The sequence below is a fragment of the Neofelis nebulosa genome, chromosome 5 (genome assembly GCF_028018385.1).
Source record: "Neofelis nebulosa isolate mNeoNeb1 chromosome 5, mNeoNeb1.pri, whole genome shotgun sequence".
NCBI lineage: Eukaryota > Metazoa > Chordata > Mammalia > Carnivora > Felidae > Neofelis > Neofelis nebulosa.
In genome coordinates, this window is record NC_080786.1 from 54,867,683 (window position 1) to 54,889,590 (window position 21,908).

The 21,908-nt window shown below is 38.1% G+C and overlaps 1 protein-coding gene across 2 annotated transcripts in view; it reads left to right on the top strand.

Annotated features, from left to right (window-relative positions):
- The window catches only part of PPM1L (protein phosphatase, Mg2+/Mn2+ dependent 1L), a 293,098-nt gene that overhangs the window by 56,416 nt on the left and 214,774 nt on the right, over nucleotides 1-21,908 (top strand). The window lies entirely within an intron of this gene.

The window sequence follows — 21,908 nt, forward strand, 5'->3', positions numbered from 1 at the left end:
CAAGATGTTTTGTCTTTCCAAAATTCACTTCCCATTATCGTTGAACATGTAGTAGGAAAGGCCATACTACAGACACAGTAATAATGACAGCAGCAGTTAACATTAGCTGAACATTTATTTTGCCATGTATTGATCATTCCTTCAACAAGTATTTATTGATTACCTACTATGTGTCAGGTGGTATTCTGAGTACTGGGGGTATAGTAATGAAAAAATTCTTGCCTTCTTAGAGTTTATACTGAAGAAAAAGTAACTAACTGATCAGTAAATAAAATAAATATGTTTCACTGCCTAACATACTGTAAATTTTATGTATTGCTTGTTGGTTGTCTTTCTTTATCCACTAGCATGTAAGATCCATGAGGGAACGTAGATTAGCCAGGAGAGCTATTATTATTTTTTTAAAATGCACCTCAGGTATATAGAATTAGATTGATTATTATCTTTGCTTCATGACAAACTGGAGCATTGGTCATTTTATTGTTAGTTTTTTTTTTAATGTACTAATAATATAAAGAATACCTATGCACCCATCACCAATGCCAAGAACTAGAACATCGACAAGAACTTTGACCTACTAAGTAAGTTCTGTTCATGCTTTATTTTGAAGTGATTTTTTAAAATTTTCTTTTATTCTTTCTTTTCTTTCTTTCTTTATTTTAATATGAAATTTATTGTCAAATTGGTTTCCATACAACACCCAGTGCTCATCCAACGGGTGCCCTCCTCAATACCCCTCACCCACCCTCCCCTCCCTCCCACCTACCATCAACCCTCTGTTTGTTCTCAACTTTTAAGAGTCTCTTATGTTTTGGCTCCCTCCCTCTCTAACCTCTTTTTTTTTTTTTCCTTCCCCTCCCCCATGGTCTTCTGTTAAGTTTCTCAGGATCCACATAAGAGTGAAAACATATGGTATCTGTCTTTCTCTGTATGACTTATTTCACTTAGCATAACACTATCCAGTTCCATCCACGTTGCTACAAAAGGCCATATTATTTTGAAGTGATTTTTAAAGGACTTTATCTCTCTTTATTATTATTACTTAAAAAAATTAATTCCAGTATGGTTAACATACAGTGTATATTAGTTTCAGGTGTACCATGTGCTGATCCAATTCTATACATTACTTGGCGCTCATCATGATAAGTGTATTCTTAATCCTCTTCAGCTTTTTCACCCATCCCCCCGCCCATCCTCTCTCTGTTAACCATCAGTTTGTTCTCTAAAATTAAGAGTCTGTTTCTTGGTTTGCTCTTTTTTTCTTTGTTTGTTTGTTTTTCTTAAATTCCACATATGAGTGAAATCACATGGTATTTGTCTTTCTCTGACTATTTCAGTTAGCATTATACCCTCTAGATCCATCCATGTTACTGCAAATGGCAAGATTTCATTCTTTTCTTTTAAAAAAAATCTTTTTTAATGTTTATTTATTATTGAGAGACAGAGAGACACAGAGCATGAACAGGGGAGGGGCCGAGAGATGGAGAGACACAGAATCTGAAGCAGGCTCCAGGTTCCGAGCTGTCAGCGCCGAGCCCGACACGGGGCTCGAACTCAACAAACTGCGAGATCATGACCTGAGCCGAAGTTGGACGCTTAACCAATGGAGGCACCCAGGCACCCCAAGATTTCATTCTTTTCTATGGCTGAGTGATATTCCATTGTATGTATACACCACATCTTCTTTATCCATTTATCTATTGATGGACACTTGGGTTGCTTCCATAATTTTGCTACTGTGAATAATGCTGTAGTAAACATAGGGGTGCATATATTTTTTGAGTTAGTGTTTTTGTATTCTTTGGGTAAATACCCAGTAGTGGAATTACTGGATCATATGGTAATTATATTTTTAATTTTTTGAGGAACCTCCATAGTGTTTTCCACAGTGGCTGTACTAGTTTGCATTCCCATCAGTGGTGCATCAGAGTTCCTTTTTCCCCATATTCTCACCAGCACTCGTTTCTTGTGTTTTTGCTTTTAACCATTCTGACAGGTGGTTTTGAATTGCATTTCCCTGATGGTGACTGATGTTGAGCATCTTTTCATGTGTGTTGGCTTCTATATGTTGATGTGATTTTTTAAAGCAGGCAGTGGGGACAATATGGAGTCCAGACAGGAGGTGGGTGGAGAATGAAATGAGATGACCAGTTCAAGGTGAGGGATGCGAGGCATAACCTGAGCAGTGATGGTGGAATGAAGAATTGCTTGGGGTTGGATTTAAGAGAGAATGCATTATTGCATTGCCATTGTGGCACAGAGTTGTTATTTGCTAAGTGTTCACATGTGTTTAGATAAGGTGCACGATGGTGAAATCACCACTACTTTTGTTTGCTTTCGTACTTTTAGCATTTGGTGATACAAAGCTAGAGAGTCTCAGCATTTTTATATGAGATTTAAATTTTTATTATAAAATATTTAAGACATAAAAAGATATGCAAAAGGACCTAAAATTTAATGCATTAGACTCCCATATTCACAATTCCTAGTATAATAAATTAAATATATTATTTCCTGTATTCTGCTCCTTGATTTCATTTCTTTCTCTTGAGCCTTAGTAGTAACTCCACTATTTAAATTGGCTGTTTAGGGGCGCCTGGGTGGCGCAGTCGGTTAAGCGTCCGACTTCAGCCAGGTCACGATCTCGCGGTCCGTGAGTTCGAGCCCCGCGTCAGGCTCTGGGCTGATGGCTCGGAGCCTGGAGCCTGTTTCCGATTCTGTGTCTCCCTCTCTCTCTGCCCCTCCCCCGTTCATGCTCTGTCTCTCTCTGTCCCAAAATAAATTAAAAATGTTGAAAAAAAAAAATTAAAAAAAAAAAATAAATAAAAAATAAAAAAAAATAAATTGGCTGTTTATCATTCCCTTTTAAACCACCCCCCCGAACTACATATGTGTGTATCTCTAAGAAATTTATAGTATCATTTTGTGTGGTCTTAAACTTTATATGTATGGTATTATGCTGTATATATTTTTCTGCAGCTCTATTTAGCTGAGTTGTTTATGAGATTCATTCAGGTAGATGCATGTAATATTAGTTCACTTATTTTCACTGCTGTTCATTGTGTGGCCATATTGTGATTCATTTTTGTCTTTTTCTGTTAATGAACATTTCAATGATTTCCATGTTTTGGTAGTATAAGCAATGCTGCTATGAACATTTTTGTACATATTTCTTTTTATATAGGAATTTTTAGGATATATTTGTAGGAGTGCAATTGCTAGGTGATAAGATATGCATACTTTATACTTTAGTAGATATTACTGAATTCTTCTCCAAATGGGTTGCACCAATTTACACTTTCATCAGTAGTGCCTTGCAGAGAGTGTTCTTGAACTTGACAGCTAGGAAGTGAGCCTGTATTTTGTAGACAAGTGTTGCTGCTGCTGCTGCTTCTTCTTCTTCTTCTTCTTCTTTGATGTTTATTTATTTTTGAGGGAGAGAAAGAGAGAGCCAGGGAGGGGCAGAAAGAGAGAGTGACAGAGGATCTGAAGTAGGATCCAAGCCTTTAGTGCAGAGCTCAGCGTGGGGCTCGAACTCACAAGCTGTGTGATCATGACCTGAGCTGAAGTTGGATGCTTAACTGAGTCACCAGGTGCCCCTGTTTTTGTTTTTTTAAAGTAAGCTCTACACTGAATGTGGGGTCTGAACTCACAATCCTGAGATTAGGAGTAGCATGCTTTACTGACTGAGCCAGGCAGTAACCCTTAGATAGGAATGTTTTAGTATAATAAAACCATAATAGATAATTAGGTTTCTTTGATAAGTTTTAGTTTCAAACAGTACAGCTAAGAGCCCTGCAAGAGGTCTAGGATTCAGCCTTGTCAACTCTGCTAGGTTAGTTATGATTCATCCCTCTGTTTCCCACCTCCCCAAATTTTGTTGTTATTGTCTTCTCTTCTCTTTTCATTATATTTGTTTATTTCTTTATTCTGAATCTCATTACATTCTAGTAGAATTTTGAAAGAGTACAAAACTAAATATGTATTCAATATGCCTTCTCTTAATGGTAGTGATACTATTATTTATGGAGCCCTTACTATGTGTTAGGCACTGCACTGAATATATTACCTATCTAATTTTATTTGAATTCTCTTTCTTGATAGCTTTAGAAGTAAAGAGGCAAAGGTGAATCAGAACTGAGGTCTTTTGGTGGCCAAGACTGCGTTCTTCCCGCCATGCCACATAGCCCCGAGACTTTTTTTTAAATATACTTTGAAAAACATTTACAATATGGTGTGTATATGTTTTATTTTTTGTACTTTTTTGTAACAGTGTTAATTTTATGCTATTTAAGATCACCCAACATAATTGTCATTCTTTTAAAATATATTCTTTTTAAAAAATATTTATTTATTTTTGAGAGAGAGAGAGAGCGAGCTTGAGCAGGGGAGGGGCAGAGAGAGAGACACACAGAATCTGAAGCAGGCTTCAGGCTCAGGGCTCGAACCCACAAACCGTGAGATCATGACCTAAGCTGAAGTTGGATGCTTAACCAACTGAGCCACCCAGGTGCCCCTAAAATATTTTCACCTTAGCTTTTCTTTATAAAAGTTGACCTCTTGGCAGATCATCAAATGGTTATTCCTTGTATGAAGAAATTAGTGTTCTTTTAATGAACATAATAAAGTCATCCCAGGATTCTGGTTCCAAAGGACTCAGAACTCTATCATTTAAATGAACTAAAATAGTTCTTACCTTTTCTCATCTTTTCTTCTATAGTAATTGTTATTTGTTACAGGACACCTGCCATGGTTAAGGTCCTCTCAAAGCAAAATGTTCCTAGGGATATTTTATATCTGTTAGAATGTGTGTGTGTGTGTGTGTGTGTGTGTGTGTGTGTGTGTGTATACATATACACACATATATACATATATAATTTATGGGTATGTTTATGTATAATAAAAGTGTTACTGGGTCCAAAATTTTTTGTGCACTTGGTATTTAATGTAATACTGTTGTCTTTAGATTCTTTAAAAGTCTCTTTTATAAAAATTGCCTGCTTATTTTCCATAAGTAAGCTTTTTTCCTAATTTTATTGACCATCATGATAGTAATTATCCATCAGCAATCTAGATTGGAAGGCATATTTCAATTTGAAATGTTGTCAAATAGAAATTACCAAGGGGTGTCTGGGTGGCTCAGTCAGTTAAGCATCCAACTTCGGCTTAGGTCATGGTCTCATAGTTTTGTGGGTTTGAGCCTTGTGTGAGGCTCTGTGCTGACAGCTCAGAGCCTGGAGCCTGCTTTGGACTCTGTGTCTCCTTCTCTCTCTGCCTCTCCCCTGCTCACCCTCTGTCTCTGTCTCTGTCTCTCTCAAAAATAAATAAACATTAAAAAAATTAAAAAAGAAAGAAATTGCCCAAATGTAAGTGATAATTTATGTAGTTCCACGATGGTGAAAAGTATTAGTAGTAATGAAAACTAACATGCACCAGATCTAAGAATGTTGAAATAGCTGAGCTATCCACAGATACTATACTACAATTAGTGAACAAATAGTTAAAGTATCTATTATGTTTAAGGTACCATCCCAGGCCCTAGTGCACAAAATTGAATGTAAATTAAGAAAAGTTGAATTAGAATATCTAAAAGGAACAATTTTCAAAAAAGGATTGTGTTTAAGAAAGAGAACATGATTTAATTAGTTTTTTATGGCTGAGTAATTTTCCATTGTGGAAAAAGAAGATATATATATATATACATATATATATCTTCTTTATCCATTCATAAGTCAATGTGTATTTGGACTCTTTCCATAGTTTGGCTATTGTTGATAATGCTGCTGTAAGCATCATGGCACATGTATCCCTTTTGAATCAGTACTTCTGTATCCTTTGGGTAAATACCTAGTAGTGCAGTTGCTGGATCATAGGGATAGTGCCTCTATAAACATTGGGGTGCATGTACTCCTTTGAATCTGTATTTTTGTATCCTTTGGGTAAATACCTACTAGTACAATTACTGGATTGTAGGGCAGTTTTATTTTTAACTTTTTGAGGAATCTTCATACTATTTTCCAGAGTGACTATAGCAGTTTGCATTCCCACCAACAGTGTAAGAGTGTTTGTTCCCCTTTCTCCACATCTTCACCAAAACCTGTTGTTTCCTGTGTTAATTTTAGCCATTTTGACAGGTATGAGGTGATATCTCATTGTAATTGATTTTTATTTCCTTGATGGTGAGTGATGTTGACTATCTTTTCATGTGTCTGCTAGCCATGCATATGTCTTCTTTGGAAACATGTCTATTGATGTCTTCTGCCCATTTTTACCTGGATTGTTTATGGTTTTTTGGTGTTCAGTTTGATAAGTGTTTTAGAGATTTTGGATACTAACCCTTTATCAGATATGTCATTTGCAAATATCTTCTCCCATTCCATAGGTCGCCTTTTAGTTTTGTTGATTGTTTCCTTTTGTGCAAAAGCTTTTTATTTTAGTGACATCCCAATAGTTTATTTTTTGCTTTTGTTTCCCTTGCATCAGGAGACATATCTAGTAAGAAGTTGCTATGGCCAAGGTCAAAAAGGTTACTGCCTGTGTTCTCCTCTAGGATGTTGATGGCTTCCTGTCTCACATTAGGTCTTTCATCCATTTTTAATTTATTTTTGTATATGGTGTAAGAAAGTAGTTGTTTCATTTTTTTGCATGCTGAGATGATGTGGATGGAACTAGAGTGTATTATGCTAAGCTAAATAAGTTAAAGACAAAAATACCATATGATTTCACTCATATGTGGACTGTGAGAAACAAAAAGACAAGCAAAGGAAAAAGAGAGAGAGAGAAAAACCATAAAACAGACTCTTAACTATAGAGAAGAAACTGAGGGTTGCTGGAGGGGGGGTGGGTAGGGGGATGGGCTAAATGGGTGATGGATATTAAGGAGGGCACTTACTGTGATAAGCACTGGATGTCGTACGTAAATTCTACACCTGAAACTAGTATTACACTGTATGTTAACTAATAGGAATTTAAATAAAAATTTGGAGGTAAAAAAAGAGCACATGAGTTCAAAAGGGGAAAACATATGAACAAAAACTATGAGACAAATAGAATATAAAAAGTGAGTCTTAGAAGACAAAGAAAGTAAAAAAAAGTCACTACTCATTAACAATAAGATTGGAACTGTCTGCTGTTATCTCAAGAGAAAAAAAAAGTCCAATTTACATAAATTAGTATTCATCATTTGTACAAGCTCTGGATGCCTGGAAGATTGCCAGCATAGTCTTTGGTGAGACAAAGTTCAGGGGAGTTCTAATTTACAAGGAACCAGTTAATGTTTTCTGTTCTTTATCTGGTTGTTTCCTGCCTTTGATTTTTCTTAATGCTCTTCTTGATTACAGATGGTTAGAGTAGTGAGGGAGTTTTAAAAAATGGTTGATGTATCATATATTAATATGAAGTAATGTTAAGACTCAGTCTGGGGGCGCCTGGGTGGCGCAGTCGGTTAAGCGTCCGACTTCAGCCAGGTCACGATCTCGCGGTCCGTGAGTTCGAGCCCCGCGTCAGGCTCTGGGCTGATGGCTCGGAGCCTGAAGCCTGTTTCCGATTCTGTGTCTCCCTCTCTCTGCCCCTCCCCCGTTCATGCTCTGTCTCTCTCTGTCCCAAAAAAAATAAATAAAAAAAAACGTTGAAAAAAAAAATTAAAAAAAAAAAAAAAAAGACTCAGTCTGTTGTGCAAACGTATAAGTGATCATACTTTTGATCTTCATATATAATGATTTATCTTTATAATGTTTGTCATTCCTCTATTTGTAAAATCAGTATTAGTATAGATATGACCAGAGGTAGTTAGTATAACAATAATACTACATAACTGCTACAGTTTTTTCAATATTTACTATGTGCCAGGTACCCTGCTAAGTACTTTTTATGTATTAACTTATTTAATTCTCACAAGAACCCTATGAGGTAGGCATATTAGTAACCCTCATTTACAGATGATGAAAGTGAGGCACAGAGGTGTTAAATAATTTAAGTTCCTATAGCTCCCAAACCTGGGATTTAAATCCAGGTGTCTGACATTGGAGCTGTTGACAACAATTATGCTACTCAGTATAGATGACCAGGCCTGTTTTGTTTTTTTTTTTTAATTTGAGAGAGAGAGCGAGAGAGAGAGCGAGCGAGCATGAGTGGGGTAGGGGGCAGAGAGAGAAGGAGAGAGAATCTTAAGCAGGCTCCACTCTCAGTGTGGAGCCTGATGCAGGGCTCAATCCCACAACCCTGGGATCATGACCTGAGCCAAAATCAAGAGTTGGATGTTCAACCAACTGAGCCACCCAAGCATGCCCCCCGCCCCCCTTTTTTAATTGACTAAGTCTGATTTAATCTCAAGTTGGTTTCTTTGAATTACTCTGGATATAATATCCAGAGACCAAAAGAACTCTTGCTTTTGTTATGCAGTTCCTATCTAGACATAAAGTTCTTACTGAATTTCAAAACTGGTTATTTATGAGTGCTTGTTAATCTACTGAATCATGAACTTGGTGGTATTTTGAATACATGTTTTAGCACTGTTAGTGTGTGATTAGGGCAGGAAGTTCTTATGAGGGAAAGGTCATGGGCTGGAATCCTGTGGGTGTCTGTTAGCTCGTTCATTCTGTGTGGTCAAAGTCTGTCCTTTGAACCCTAGCTGCCCATCTGACAAAAGTGGACATTTGGAGGAGGGGTGCCTGGGTGGCTTAGTCGGTTAAGTGTCGGGCTCCTGGTTTTGGTTCAGTTTATGATCTCCTGGTTTGTGAGTTCAGGCCCCTCATTGGGCTCTGTACTTGCTGCACGGAGCCTTTTTGGGATTCTTTCTCTCTCTCCCTGCCCCTCCCCTGCTCATACTCTCTCTCTCAAAGTAAATAAATAAAGTTAAAAAAAATTTTTTTTATAAGTGGGCATTTGGGCATATGGGTGTCAGATGTGAGGATGTGGATAGATCAGTGCACCTCCATCACTAGGGCGATGGCCACAAATCCAAGCTCTGTCACTGAAAGCCTCAGTGGAAAAAAAAATTATATGCAGTAGTCCCCCCTTATCTGTGGTTTTGCTTTCTGAGGTTTCCGTTACCTTGTCAGGATTTCATTGTTTTTAGACATGACCTCACTGTAGGTGAAAGATAGTCTTGCCTCCAAGATTAGTCTTATGATAGACATAGAAATGTATTGACATCTAGGTGTTTCAGCCTTAACTGTTGAAAGGATATGATGAACTGCAGCTTGGGTTTTAAGATGGATTTTGATCCATACCTCAGACTCTGGTTTGGGGTCCTTGTTAGACCCTGGCTTAATGATGCCGTTTGCTTTTGTTTTTTTCTTCATTATCCTTTTAAATATCATCAGAAGCCATTAGAACAATTGGTAAATTGAGCATAGTAAATGAAAGAAAATGTTTTGTGAAATTAATAGATATGGAGATACATTCATAGCAACAACAAAAGTCACACTTGAGTATTGAGTATTACGGAGTTTCTTTGGCAGTTTTACGTATTAATTGTTAAAAATGTATCAGCACATTTTATGTGATTATACTTACCAGGTACAGATGAATTCTGTTCCTGATAGAATCATTATATAAAGTCTATTTAGGTTTATTTCATCTTTATGTCTCTTAAAGCTCATTTTTTTTTAAAGATAATGTGATCTTGGAGTAGGGCTTGCAGCAAATTGTGAAAATGTTATCTCCTGATACTATGCATCCTAGTGTTTCTTATTGAAAAGTAATACTTTAAAAGAAAATACATATTTACGTTTATTGAAGCAAATTTATTGGATAATGGCAACAATCCTTGGGTCAAAAACAGCAATCACAATCTGACTTAGTTTTATCACCCTCAGGAATTTTTATTAGATCCCCTGTACAGTATTATCAGCTATAAATAGAGATCAGCTAATTTGATGAAGAAGCTCTAGGTCTACAGATAATTGAACAAATATATCATGGTTTAAAAAAAACTCACATGAGATGACAGTAATAGTGAATAGGGCAGAAGAAAGAAAAGAAGTAGGAAAGAAAAGGGAAAGAAAATATAAAGGAACAATGGTGGATTTGTGTGCAACAAAATGCGTTCCAATACCGACCTACTTAACACACTTTCTCACTGGGAGGCCATTGTTCTTTCTCGAACTCTTTTTGCTTGACTGCATTCCCTCCCCATTTAGAAGGAGGACAGTCCCCCTCCCTCTTCCTCTGGTCCTTTGACCAGAGACTAATGTTGCTGAGGTTGTTGGGGAAGTAATGGCATTTTGCATTTGCAAATGTGGTCAGCCTCTGCAAGGGTTCGCTTCCAGCAGAAATCTTGTTATCCTCTGAGATACATTTTTACTAGCTGATTAAAAAAAAAATCATTATGTCTAAAGAGGTTTATTTGATAGAGAAATAAGATTCCTTTTTGTTGTTCTCTCCCTTTTCCCCCTTCTAGAGGGGAAATTCCAAGGGTAGGACTGGCAGAACTGGGGAAATTGTGTGCATGCTCTATCATCCAGAAAGACTTCTACTTTTAAAGAAGACCCTTGGAGAGGTAGGACAGAAAGTATAAAAGAATGGCCAAATTACAATGCCTAACAAAGGGATAGCTCTTAGACTGTTTTCACACAGGCTTCTGTGCTCCATCCAATTGAGTGATGGCGTAATGTTATTAGTGTAGGATAATGTATGTAGAAACCATGTGGATTAGTGGGTTAGTGCTTCTTGATGCTATATAAATATGGTGCTTAAGTATCTTTAGAAAAACTAAACAAAAGCACAACACCCCAAACACCTTTTATTTATAATAGATTACCAAAATCAACTAAAATGGCTTAGTAACAAATAAAACCTGAGAGAGATGCATAATTAAAAAAAAAACAAAAAACACTTGCTCTTAACTGAAGCATTTGTGTCTGAATCTGTGTACCTCCAATAGCATGGTCATTCTTAGCTTAGTTAAGGAGACCAGTTGTTAGAAGGAAGCAGTAATTCCAGGGCAGGGAAGTCACACAGCGAGAACATGATACATGTTGTCATTTACTGGCCCAAGGAAGAGCATGTGGTAGAAGACTCTGGTCTCCTCGGTATTCCAGAACATGCTCTGTGCTTGTTTACCTCTCTGCACAGGTTGTTTCCCCTACCAGTTAAGTGGGTTTCTTTGACCTGGAATGCCCTCCCTCTTCGTTTTTATTTATCAAAACTCCACCCATCTCCTGGAAGATAGGGACCCAACCCTTTGTCTCAGTATCCTTAACAGCCCCTGTGGTATCTGGCACCAGCAAGTGGTCAATAAATGTGTAATATATGAACAGGTGAATGGAAGGAAAGAGGGAAGCACAGCTGGCATTTGCCTACCTCACTTCTCAGCCCACAAATAGTAGTTAGAAGCAGCTTTTCAAGACTTGTCCCATCTCTGATTTGTCTTACACTCTCCTTCCTTTCACATTCTTCTCATTAAAACAAAGCAAAACTGTGGCTAAGGAGGCTGCCAGACAACTCACTCAGCTACCAGAGAGGGATGCTCTTCTGCTTTGTATCTGTAAATACATCAGATACACTTTATTGTTTTTTCATCCACCTTTAAAAAAATGGCTGATTTTCCTTTATTGGGGACCTTCTGTTCCCTTCTTGCCTCACTAAGTCCATTTACATCCTGCAGGTAGACAGGCTGGAACAGGGTTTCATTTGTAACCTGTCAGCTCTACTTGTCAACTGGCAGAGATACGGTTGAGCATTAGGAGGGTCTTGGGAGGTAGGGTTATTAAGGGAGCAGCAGCTTGGTTTATCAGGGGGGTGGGAGGTGTGGGATGAATACACAGATACTTTCCAGTTCATTAAAGAGGACAAAAATCTCAAGCTTTGGTCCCAATGTCCTACCTTTCCTGGCCTGTTCCTCGACACATTAGGGTGTCCTTCACACATGCTGCACCTCAGCCTACAAAACTGTAGCCTGGCAGCTGCTTCTCAGTCCTGGAAAACTCAAGTGGATTGGCCTATCACATAAACAGGACTGAAATCCTTAGGGTAGTTGAGAAAACAAGAAAGAATTTCAGAAACCTGATGATGAATCTTGGCTTTATGAGCTGACCTTGCTCTTTGTTTGGGCATTTCTTTGAGTACAGTGGTTTTTAGCTTAACACAAAACAAAATGTGAAGTTTTCTTTTGTTATCATCATTCTCATCCTCATTATCCTTTTGGTAATTGTCATAGCTGCTATTATTATTATTTTTTTAATTAAAAAAATTTCTCTTACATTTATTTATTTTTGATAGGCAGAGAGAGACAGAGCATAAGTGGGGGAGGGGCAGAGAGAGAGAGGGAGACACAGAATCCAAAGCAGGCTCCAGGCTCTGAGCTGTCAGCACAGAGCCAGACTTAGGGCTTGAACTCACAAACCACGAGATCATGACCTGAGCTGAAGTCGGACGCTTAACCAACTGAGCCACCCAGGCACCCCCGTCATAGCTGCTATTATTGAATGCCAACCCTGAACCAGCCATGGTCCTTATGCTTTACATGGATTAACTCGTTTAATCTCCCAGTAACCTTCCCAAGGAAAAATTGACCCTGACCTATAATAATCTAGTACTAGATCAGAAGGAAGAAGCACATACATTTTCCTTTGGAGGCATTAGTTTGAGGTAGGGTAAAGCCATGAAGGGAAGTCATTTATAAACTTTTTCCTGGGAATGAGAGTACTTTATATTATTCCTACCCCACCCTAAAAGTTTAATATTTAGTTTTCTAAATGGTTTAGGGAAATTTAGATTTACATGGAAGAGAGACAAGTCAAATCATAATTATACTTTGTGGCTCTGAAAATAAATTTTCATTTATTGCTGAATTTTTTGGTCTCAAGATTACATGAGATTGATAGGTCAGATTCGATCCTTAGTCTACAATTGCACATTCTGCAATGGGGGAAAATTAAGACCTAAAAGTTATACTCAAAGCTTTTTTTTTTTCTCCTGGTGAATCTTGATATTATATTTTCTCATGCAATTTCAAAACTTTAAATAGTTTAAAAATATCCTTAAGTCTGCTATTTGTAAGTGTGCATAAGATTTCAGCAGTAGTAGATTTAAGAGTATTTAAGAACTATTTAAAGAAGCTTTCTAATTGCCCACTTGAGCACAGATTATAAATCAACACAACATTTTCCAAATTCCTGTTCTATGCCAGGAACTATGTTGGGTGTTGGGGTTGGAATTCAGTTGAACAGTACCAGCTATAGCCTCCACCTACCTTGGACAGCACCCAAGAGGGTTTAATGTTGGATGCATTGGAATGCACTTGTTTAAACATGTTTCATATGTTACCAGGGAGAACCCGAGTTTTTCATTACCGGCCACATGATTAAAAATCACCTATGTGTGGTCTGAGTTAACTTTTTAATAAAAATCAGTGATGAGTTGGGGGTAAGGAGGGAGTATTAGGTATGTTTTGAATATGAGTTGATGGCAACAGAGGCTTTGCTCGTGTATATTTTCTTTTAGTCGGCAATCCTTTGTGATATTCAGTATCATTCTGTAATTTGAGTGGAATTAAGCTTAAACAGCTCAGAATTATATAACTAAGACATTATGTTTTAAGTACTCTTCTGAGTTAATCTCAGCCAGCTAGCATGACCCCTGTTATACAAAGACGGGTATAGAGAGGATGAGAGGCAGGTGGCTAGGCTCTTCTGCATTGCTAGTTCATGGGACTGACTTAGTGTTTTGGATTTTTCAGCTAAATAATCCTAGGCTACCTTCTAGGGTCAGACAGGCTGTGTGTGAGAAGCTCAGGATCCATGTGAAGCAATGAGCAGAGGCATAAGAAATCTAGATTTGAGTCCCAGCTCCTTCTTATATGCTACCTATGTTATCTTAATGAAGCTTAAGCTCTCTGAAATTTGGCTTTCTTATCAGCAAAATGGATATAATGGTACTTACTCACAGATTGTTATGAAGATTAAGTCCAAAGCACCCAGCACAATGCCTGACATGTTTAAGACCAGTGCTGGCAATCTCTTCAATTCCTAGTGATTTCCAACTGGAAAATGGTGCTGGGGCAGATATCCCAGATTGTTCTACAAGCAATATTTATGTAGCTAATGATAGTTTTATATTGTCCTATAACTCGTTCTTACACTGATTGCAGTTTGGAATATCATGTTTTCATTATAAATTATGTGTAAATTTATATTTACTTATTACATACCTTTTATGCAGCAGGCATTTTGGAACATTAGAAGTATAAAGATGAGTAAGACTTCCTTTTACTCAAAGAATTCACAGTATATGGGGAAAAGGAATGCAAAGTTCACTAACCAGAGTGCAATGTGGGGACGTGTTTTACTCTCTGAATGGATGCACTGCTGTGGATTATGGGGATGGTGGAGAACAATCTGAACTCTGCCTTGTTGGGTGGGGGAGCTCAGACCAGGCAGTGCTTTCCAGATATGCCATTGAACTGGGTCTTGAGATATAATGGAGTTCAGAGAGACCCAGAAGGGGTGACATGGAAGGGCATTTCAGCAGGAGGGGACAGCCTGAGAGAGGCATGGAATGCTGGCCAGGAGACTCAGGAGCCTTCTCCTGTAGTTCTGATCTTGTAGCTCTCTAGCAAGAAGATGTGTGCCTTTGAGAGAGTCATTTAACCTGATTTTCATAATTTGTAAAATATGGGGGCTCAAGTGAGTTTTTTTAACTCTAAAATTTGGTATCTGTGATCAGGAGATGCAGAGAAGCTAAATGAGTCATGTAATGTTTTAGTCAGTTTAGGCTGCTGCCACAAGATACCTTAGACTGGATGGCTAAGCAACAAATATTTCTCACAGTTCTAGAAGATAGGAAGTCCTAGATCAAGGTGCCAGCAGATTTGTTGTCTGGAGAGCGAGGGCTCTCTTCCTGGTTTGCAAATGGCTGTCTTCTTGCTGTATCCTCATATGGGGTGGTGGGAGAGAGAGAGAGAGAGAGAGAGAGAGAGAGAGAGAGAGACAGAGACAGAGAGAGAGAAAGAGAGAAAGAGAGAGAGAAGGCTCTGGTCTCCTCCTTGTCTTACAACAGCACTAATCCCATCATAGGGACTTCACCCTCATGACCTCATCTAACACTAATTGCCTCCCAAAGACTTCACTGCCCAATACCATCACATTGGAGACTGGGGCTTTAGATACAAATTTTGGGGCAGACACAAATATCCGTCCATAGCACTGAGGGTCACATGATTCACCCATGGGAGGGCCAACAGTGGAACTCCAATGTCACTGTTACATTTCGCTCTCCTCCCTCATCTCAGTCCATGTAGCATCTGCTTTGTACATGGATAGTCATTTAGCAGGGTGGAGGCTTCTATGCTTTCTAAAGGAACTCCTTTAGTCAGCTGAGCAGTCTTGGTTATTACCATGTATATTCCAAACATTTTTAGGTTCCTTTGATTGGTTGGTATCCTTTTGGCCTCTCAGTGGATCTTTATCACTCTCATTTGATAAGGACTGTAGGAGCCCTAAAAATTGTTCTCTTAATGCAAATTGATATTCTACTTCTCTCTCTATTAAATTCTTTTTAATGTTTATTTATTTTTGAGATAGAGAGAGAGAGAGAGAGCAGGAGAGGGGCAGAGAGGGAGGGAGACACAGAATGCGAAGCAGACTCCAGGCTCTGAGCTCTCAGCATAGAGCCTGATGTGGGCTTGAACCCATGAACCATGAGAGCATGACCTGAGCCAAAGTCTGAAACTTAACCGACTGAGCCACCCAGGCACCCCTCCACTTCTCTTCCTAAAAAGATATTAACTACAGTGGAGGTAAAAAAACACAAAAGCTTATTTTATCTTAAGAATCAGAGTTCTCTTGCCTTATAATCTAAAGCATATTTTCTGCATTAAATTATTTGAGTTCCACTTTGATATTTTTCCTTTCTAGGTGCCACCCCTGTTGTTATTTCTTTAATATTTTTCATTAAAATGATGCACTTTATTTTATTTAAATACATTTTAAAAATGTAATAACTTTGAACTCACAGGTTGATATTATTATATTCTTTTTAAAAAATGTTTATTTCTTTTGAGAGAGAGAGAGAGAGAGAGAGAGAGAGAGACAGCTCGAGCAGGAGAGGACCAGGGGGCGGGGGGGAGAATCCCAAGCAGGCTCCATGCTGTCAGCACAGAGCCTGACATGGGGCTTGATCCAGAGAACAGCGAGATCATGACCTGAGCTGAAATCAAGAGTCAGACGCTTAACTGACTGAGCAACGCAGGCAGCCCTATTATATTCTTCATTATATTTGTTTATTATATATGTTTGTTTATTATATATTTTATATTGTTTATTATGTTTCATTATATTGTTTTCTATTCACTTTAATATAATAAAGCACCTTGTGCCATCTAAAACCTTCCTACACATAGTAAAACCATGTGTATGTACTATGCTTTGGAAAAATTTAAGACTATCTGGGTTTATTGGTTGAATGGTGAAAGAAGGGAGGAATAAAAAAGATAAATAAAAATGATACTATTTTAAGTGTATACGTTATATGAGTGATTTAAAAAAATGGAAACATGAGTTTATAGGAGATAGACAAGTAAGTTTGCTTGATTTCAAGCCCCTGTTATTGTCAAGGTAAATTGTGCATGTAAAGAAGGAAGTTGAACAAAATGACATTCCTTTTTGGGCCTTGAATATTTGCACATCTTTTTTATGATTCTTGTTTCACTCAGTAGCACTAGGGTCATGCGACCATATAGATATAAATGCTATGCTGTATATCTTGTCAAGAAGGGTAATGTCTGTGCCAGGGAAAGGAATTCTTGTTCTTATTGTGGGAAGGTAAAACAGAGTCAGAAGCAAATGAGATCAGATTCAGCTTGTCAAGCCTAGGGCAGGACCCTTGGAATCCAGAAAAACAGATTGGAGAGTGAGTTTAAAAGAAAGGGGGTAGGGGCGCCTGGGTGGCTCAGTCGGTTAAGCGTCCGACTTTGGCTCAGGTCACGATCTCGCGGTATGTGAGTTCGAGCCCCGCGTCGGGCTCTGTGCTGACTGCTCAGAGCCTGGAGCCTGTTTCAGATTCTGTGTCTCCCTTTCTCTCTGACCCTCCCCCGTTCGTGCTCTGTCTCTCTCTCTGTCTCAAAAATAAATAAACGTTAAAAAAAAAATTAAAAACAAAAGAAAGAAAGGGGGTAGGTAGGGCTGGCTTCACAGGCATGTGACCTCTGTGGTTGTACAGGTTTCCACATTTAGAAAGGCCCTGTACTCGATTTAATGTTCTGCTCTCATCATCTTAAAAGTCTTAATAATTTTTGAAAAAGGGACCTACATTTTTATTTTGCACTGGGCCCTAGAAATGTAGCCAGTTCTTGGGTTAGGGTAGGGAGATATTTATAGAAGACTTTATTCAAGGTTTAGGTTCATGGGGTAGAAATGGAAGAGTGAAAACTAGAAATGAGTTGTGAAAAGGAGGTTTCAGGTCTTACCTGATGGGTCTCTTCTGATTGACCGTGGCTCATAGGTTAAGAGATCCAACAAGGGTTTCTTGTGCCTTAAACTCCTTAAGCACTGGAAAACATTGTGCAGTAAGTTGTTCTCTGTGAATTACCTTGCAGAGTCGAGTTATGGTGGATCAAGCGGGGGCTGGCAAATGGAAATGCCTGCCAAGAGCGGCTCTAAAACAACAGGGAGTGGTCGGCAGGGGGGGTGGGCACGAGGGGAACATGGTCTGTATTCTGCTTCAGCCTGTATTTGCCACTTGATGTTCAGCCATGTCATTGTCCAGAGTGGCTGAACCCTGCTGGTTCTTTAGGAGCTAGAAATGTGGATTTTTTAGCTGTGACGGTTTCCAATTAAAAAAAAGAAATGTGCTGTGTGGACTAAATAAAACATGTGTAATTGAATTCATTTCAGTCTTTAAGCAGACATTTTTATTTTTTTATATTTATTTATTTATTTTAATGTTTTATTTAGTTTTGAGAGAGAGAGACAAAGTATGAGCTGGGCAGGGGCAGAGAGAGAGGGAGATAGAATCCACAAAGCAGACTTCAGACTCTGAGCTGTCAGCACAGAGCCTGATGTGGGGCTCGAACCCATGAACCATGAGATCATGACCTGAGCCAAAGTCAGATGCTTAACCGACTGAGCCACCCAGGTGCCCCTAAGCAGACGTTCTTAAACAACTTATTTTCTATAGGTAAACTTGGAAAGTGACTAATTAATATTTTAGGGGAGGGATCTATGGATCTAATAGACAATGGACCTAATTTTGATATCTTTGGTGAAGACATCCCTAATACAGAGATGGGGTTAGGGAGAGAGCTGCCAGTGGATGTTGAGGATTATGGTACAGAATAAGCTCTAGATTCTCTTTTCTTTTTTCTTTTCTTTTCTTTTGCCTTCTCTTTTCTTTCTTTTTTTTAAAGTTTATTTTATTTATTTTGAGAGAGAGAGAGCAAGTATGAGCCTGAGTGGGGGAGGGTCAGAGAGAGAGAGAGAGAGGATCCCAAGCAGGCTCCTCAAGGATTCAGAGCTTGATCCCATGGACTATGAGATCATGACCGGAGCAGAAATCAAGAGTCAGATGCTCAACCAGCTGAGTCACCAGGTGCCCCCAGATTTTCTATATTGGAGGGGCTTAGGGGTTACAAGGGATATTGGTTTACGGGGACCTATTTTGAGCTGTGTTTGTATAACAAACTCATTGTTTTAGATAATATGACATAGATCATAAGAAGCCAGCTAGCTCTCTAGTACATTTTTTCCCACACTTCAGGTAAGATTGAAACGACAGCAACTGGTCATTTTCAGGAATGGACCGAGGAGTTTTAGGGCTGCTAGCGATTAAGGAGGAATACAAGCTTCTCAACCCCCAGACCAGTCTTTTGTCCATTACTGTTATGGTTTATTGTTAAAAGAAGATATTATGAGATGGACACATTAGCCTAATGTGTCCATTAGTCTGATGCCATTAAAAATGCAATTCATCTAACCATTTACCCCGATTCTGTGCTCACCTTCTGAATATGATTTGCCTCCCAAGTGAATCTACCAGAGGGAGAGAATGAATGCGTTCTACAATTTAGAATATAGGTGTTTTTATAGCTACTTATTGTTAATTATAATCTAATCAATTGACATTCTGGTGTTGTGTTATGTGTTGTGTGTTATGACTATAGTACTGTGGATCTTCCAGTGAAATGTAGAATCTCTTTGATATGCTGACAAACTCAATTTTGAACTTGCACAGCTCAGGGCCAGACCTTATACTATGGCAAATTTGCCAAAATAATGAATGCCACTTTGGGAGACCCTCTGGGGGGCCTTTCCTTAAGTGACACCTAAAATATACCTTAAATGTATGCAACTTTCCTATTTGAATTTCTTTAGTGATAGAGACACGATATATAGTACATAAAAATCATGGGGTAAAGTGGGATAGCCCCATGGAAGTCTTACAAGGATTTCAGATGTTTGAGAGGTGCTGGCTCAAGTGAAGGTAAATTGATTTCTTTTTTAAAAAATTGATTTCTTTTTAAGAGTACTTTTCTAAAACATTTTATCTAGCCAGTGATCTCCAGTAGAAATACATTGTAAGTAGTGTTTCCCAACTTCATTTGCTAATGGCTCCTTTAAAATGTTTCCTTTGGCAACCAGTGCCTTTGGAAAACATCATGAAATATTTGCAAAGCATGGCCTTAAGATTGCGCTGAAATTGAGGTATTTCTGGAATTCTCCTGGGGGAAAAGATGTATCTAATCAGTTTTCAGAATTTTTGTTGAATCACAGTTTGCATTGGGTTCCATAAGATCTACCTGAGTGTTCTGGAGTGTTTGCTTACTAGCTATTTGAACCTGGAATTGTCCCAGCATTGACCTGGGCAGAAATGGAACTTGGCAATCTGGATTTTGCAATTTGGATCATATTATGAGTCAACCTGGAATTCCCGGAGTCCAAGACTTCCTTTATTAGTATGTTTCTTCTCCTGATACTTCACATCTTAAAAAAGAGGTTGGGAATTTGCTTCTTAAGACCTATCTTAGAACTCAGCCATATTCTCACAGCTAGGACTCAATGAACATGATGGTTAGCCAAATAAAGATTGTTTTCAGAAAATCAGAGATCAGCTTATAGAGTAATATAGTTTTATAGATACATGATTTTCTTTAATTCTCAAATGAGGAAAGTGATTGCAGAACTCTATTTCCAAATATGAAATGGTGATTGCACGTACAACTCAATTGTGTATTCTTAGTGTGTAATGACAATATTGAGAGGAAAATTGATTAGTATTTTTAAATCAGCAGGAAAATTATTTCCTGCGCAAACATTGATTAGTCTTTGAATAGGCTTTCTTACAATCCTTTTCTTCCATAGACTGCAGGGTGCAGCACAGTCATATTTTATGTGGAGTCAAGCAGAGAAACCTACTTGATGCGATTAAACTTATTGCTGCTTTTTCAGCAGGTGCAAAAATAACTTTGTCTTCAGTAGCTACACTTTTCCTGGCTTGATAACACATCAGGACTTCTGTAGTTTTATTTTGATTAAAGAGATTATAGGAACTATTGTATTATGTTATGAAATGTGCAAACAATGAAGTATTGAAGTTTTCTGGTGATATATATTCCTCCCTTTGACTTATAAATAGCAATTTGCTTAGCATGCTTGCATGAGTGCTTTAAAATCCTATTAGCTGAAGGTCACATAACATTAACTTATTCCTGATTAGGTGTTACGTAAAATATAGGGATAAAGAAGACTGAAGTTCTTTCCCTCAGGGAACTTAAGATCTACTTGAGGAGGTAAGACATAGAATTAAGATAAATAAATATTAGAATGAGAGAGTTTATGATGAGTCCCAAATGAGTGGTTTAGAATATTACATAACTGGTATAGTATTTCACAGGAGAGAGATGTTTTCTGCCTCCTGAGGTAGTTGGGGAGCACTCCTGCAGGAGCTGGGCCTTGAGCTGGTCCCTGGGGACAGAAAGGATTCAGCCAGGTGGAGAAGATTAGGCAGGATGCTGGTGGCGGTACCAAAGGCAGCTAAGCCACAATGTGTCTGCCTTTTCAGCAGTGAGTGGATCTATTTGGCTCTAATAGAGGACTCATGAAGGTGAATAATGGAAAATAAAACTGGAGAGGTAGGTTGAATTCAAATTGGAAATGGCTTTGAACACCAGGCAAAGGAATTAGGACTTTATTCTATAGAAAATGGATAAATAGTAAAGGTTCCTGAATAAAAAGAAGCAGAAAATGCAAGACATGGCTTTGTAGTTAGAGTAGAAACAGTGCACAGCTCTGAACTGAGCTGTCTTACGATGGAAGACAGTGGTAAAGAGAAGTGTGAGCATTTCTGTCTTCATTTCTGATGGGAATATAAGTTGGGTTAGCTGTTTCATTTTCATTCTTCCCTTTATTTTTCCTGTTCTCTTTTAAGGCCTGTATAAAACCTTTTTTTTTTTTTTCAGTCTTAAAATACATTAATTCAAATTTGACCTTCCTTACTGCATGATAGTTTGAATGCCCAAAGCTATTTTCAGTTGTTCCAGATTGTCATAAGAGTTTGATGTCCAGGTGCCAACTGGAAGGGCCAAACCTGGCCTGTGGAGGATTGTTTTTAAAATCTGATTCTAAATTAAGCACTTTGGGATAGAAAAATGAGATGTGGCCTACTTCTAACTCAGCATTTGACTGAAAGTATATGTGTTTTTTCTTCTCTGCTTAAATATTTGTCTGGCTCTTTCAGACTTAAAAGGCATATAACTCAGAGCTAAGAATATTTAGATTCTTCTTCCTTCCTTTTTTCCAGAGTATTTTTTGGCTTCCACTATAAAAAGTGATACTTATAAAGGAATTTCTCCAAATATTGGGTAATAATTCTTAAAAAAATTTTTTTATTCCTAGTCCTCCTATTTCATACCTCACAAATTATTGAAACAGGATTAAAATTTTTTTTGAAATATGAGCCATTGGTAGAAGTTA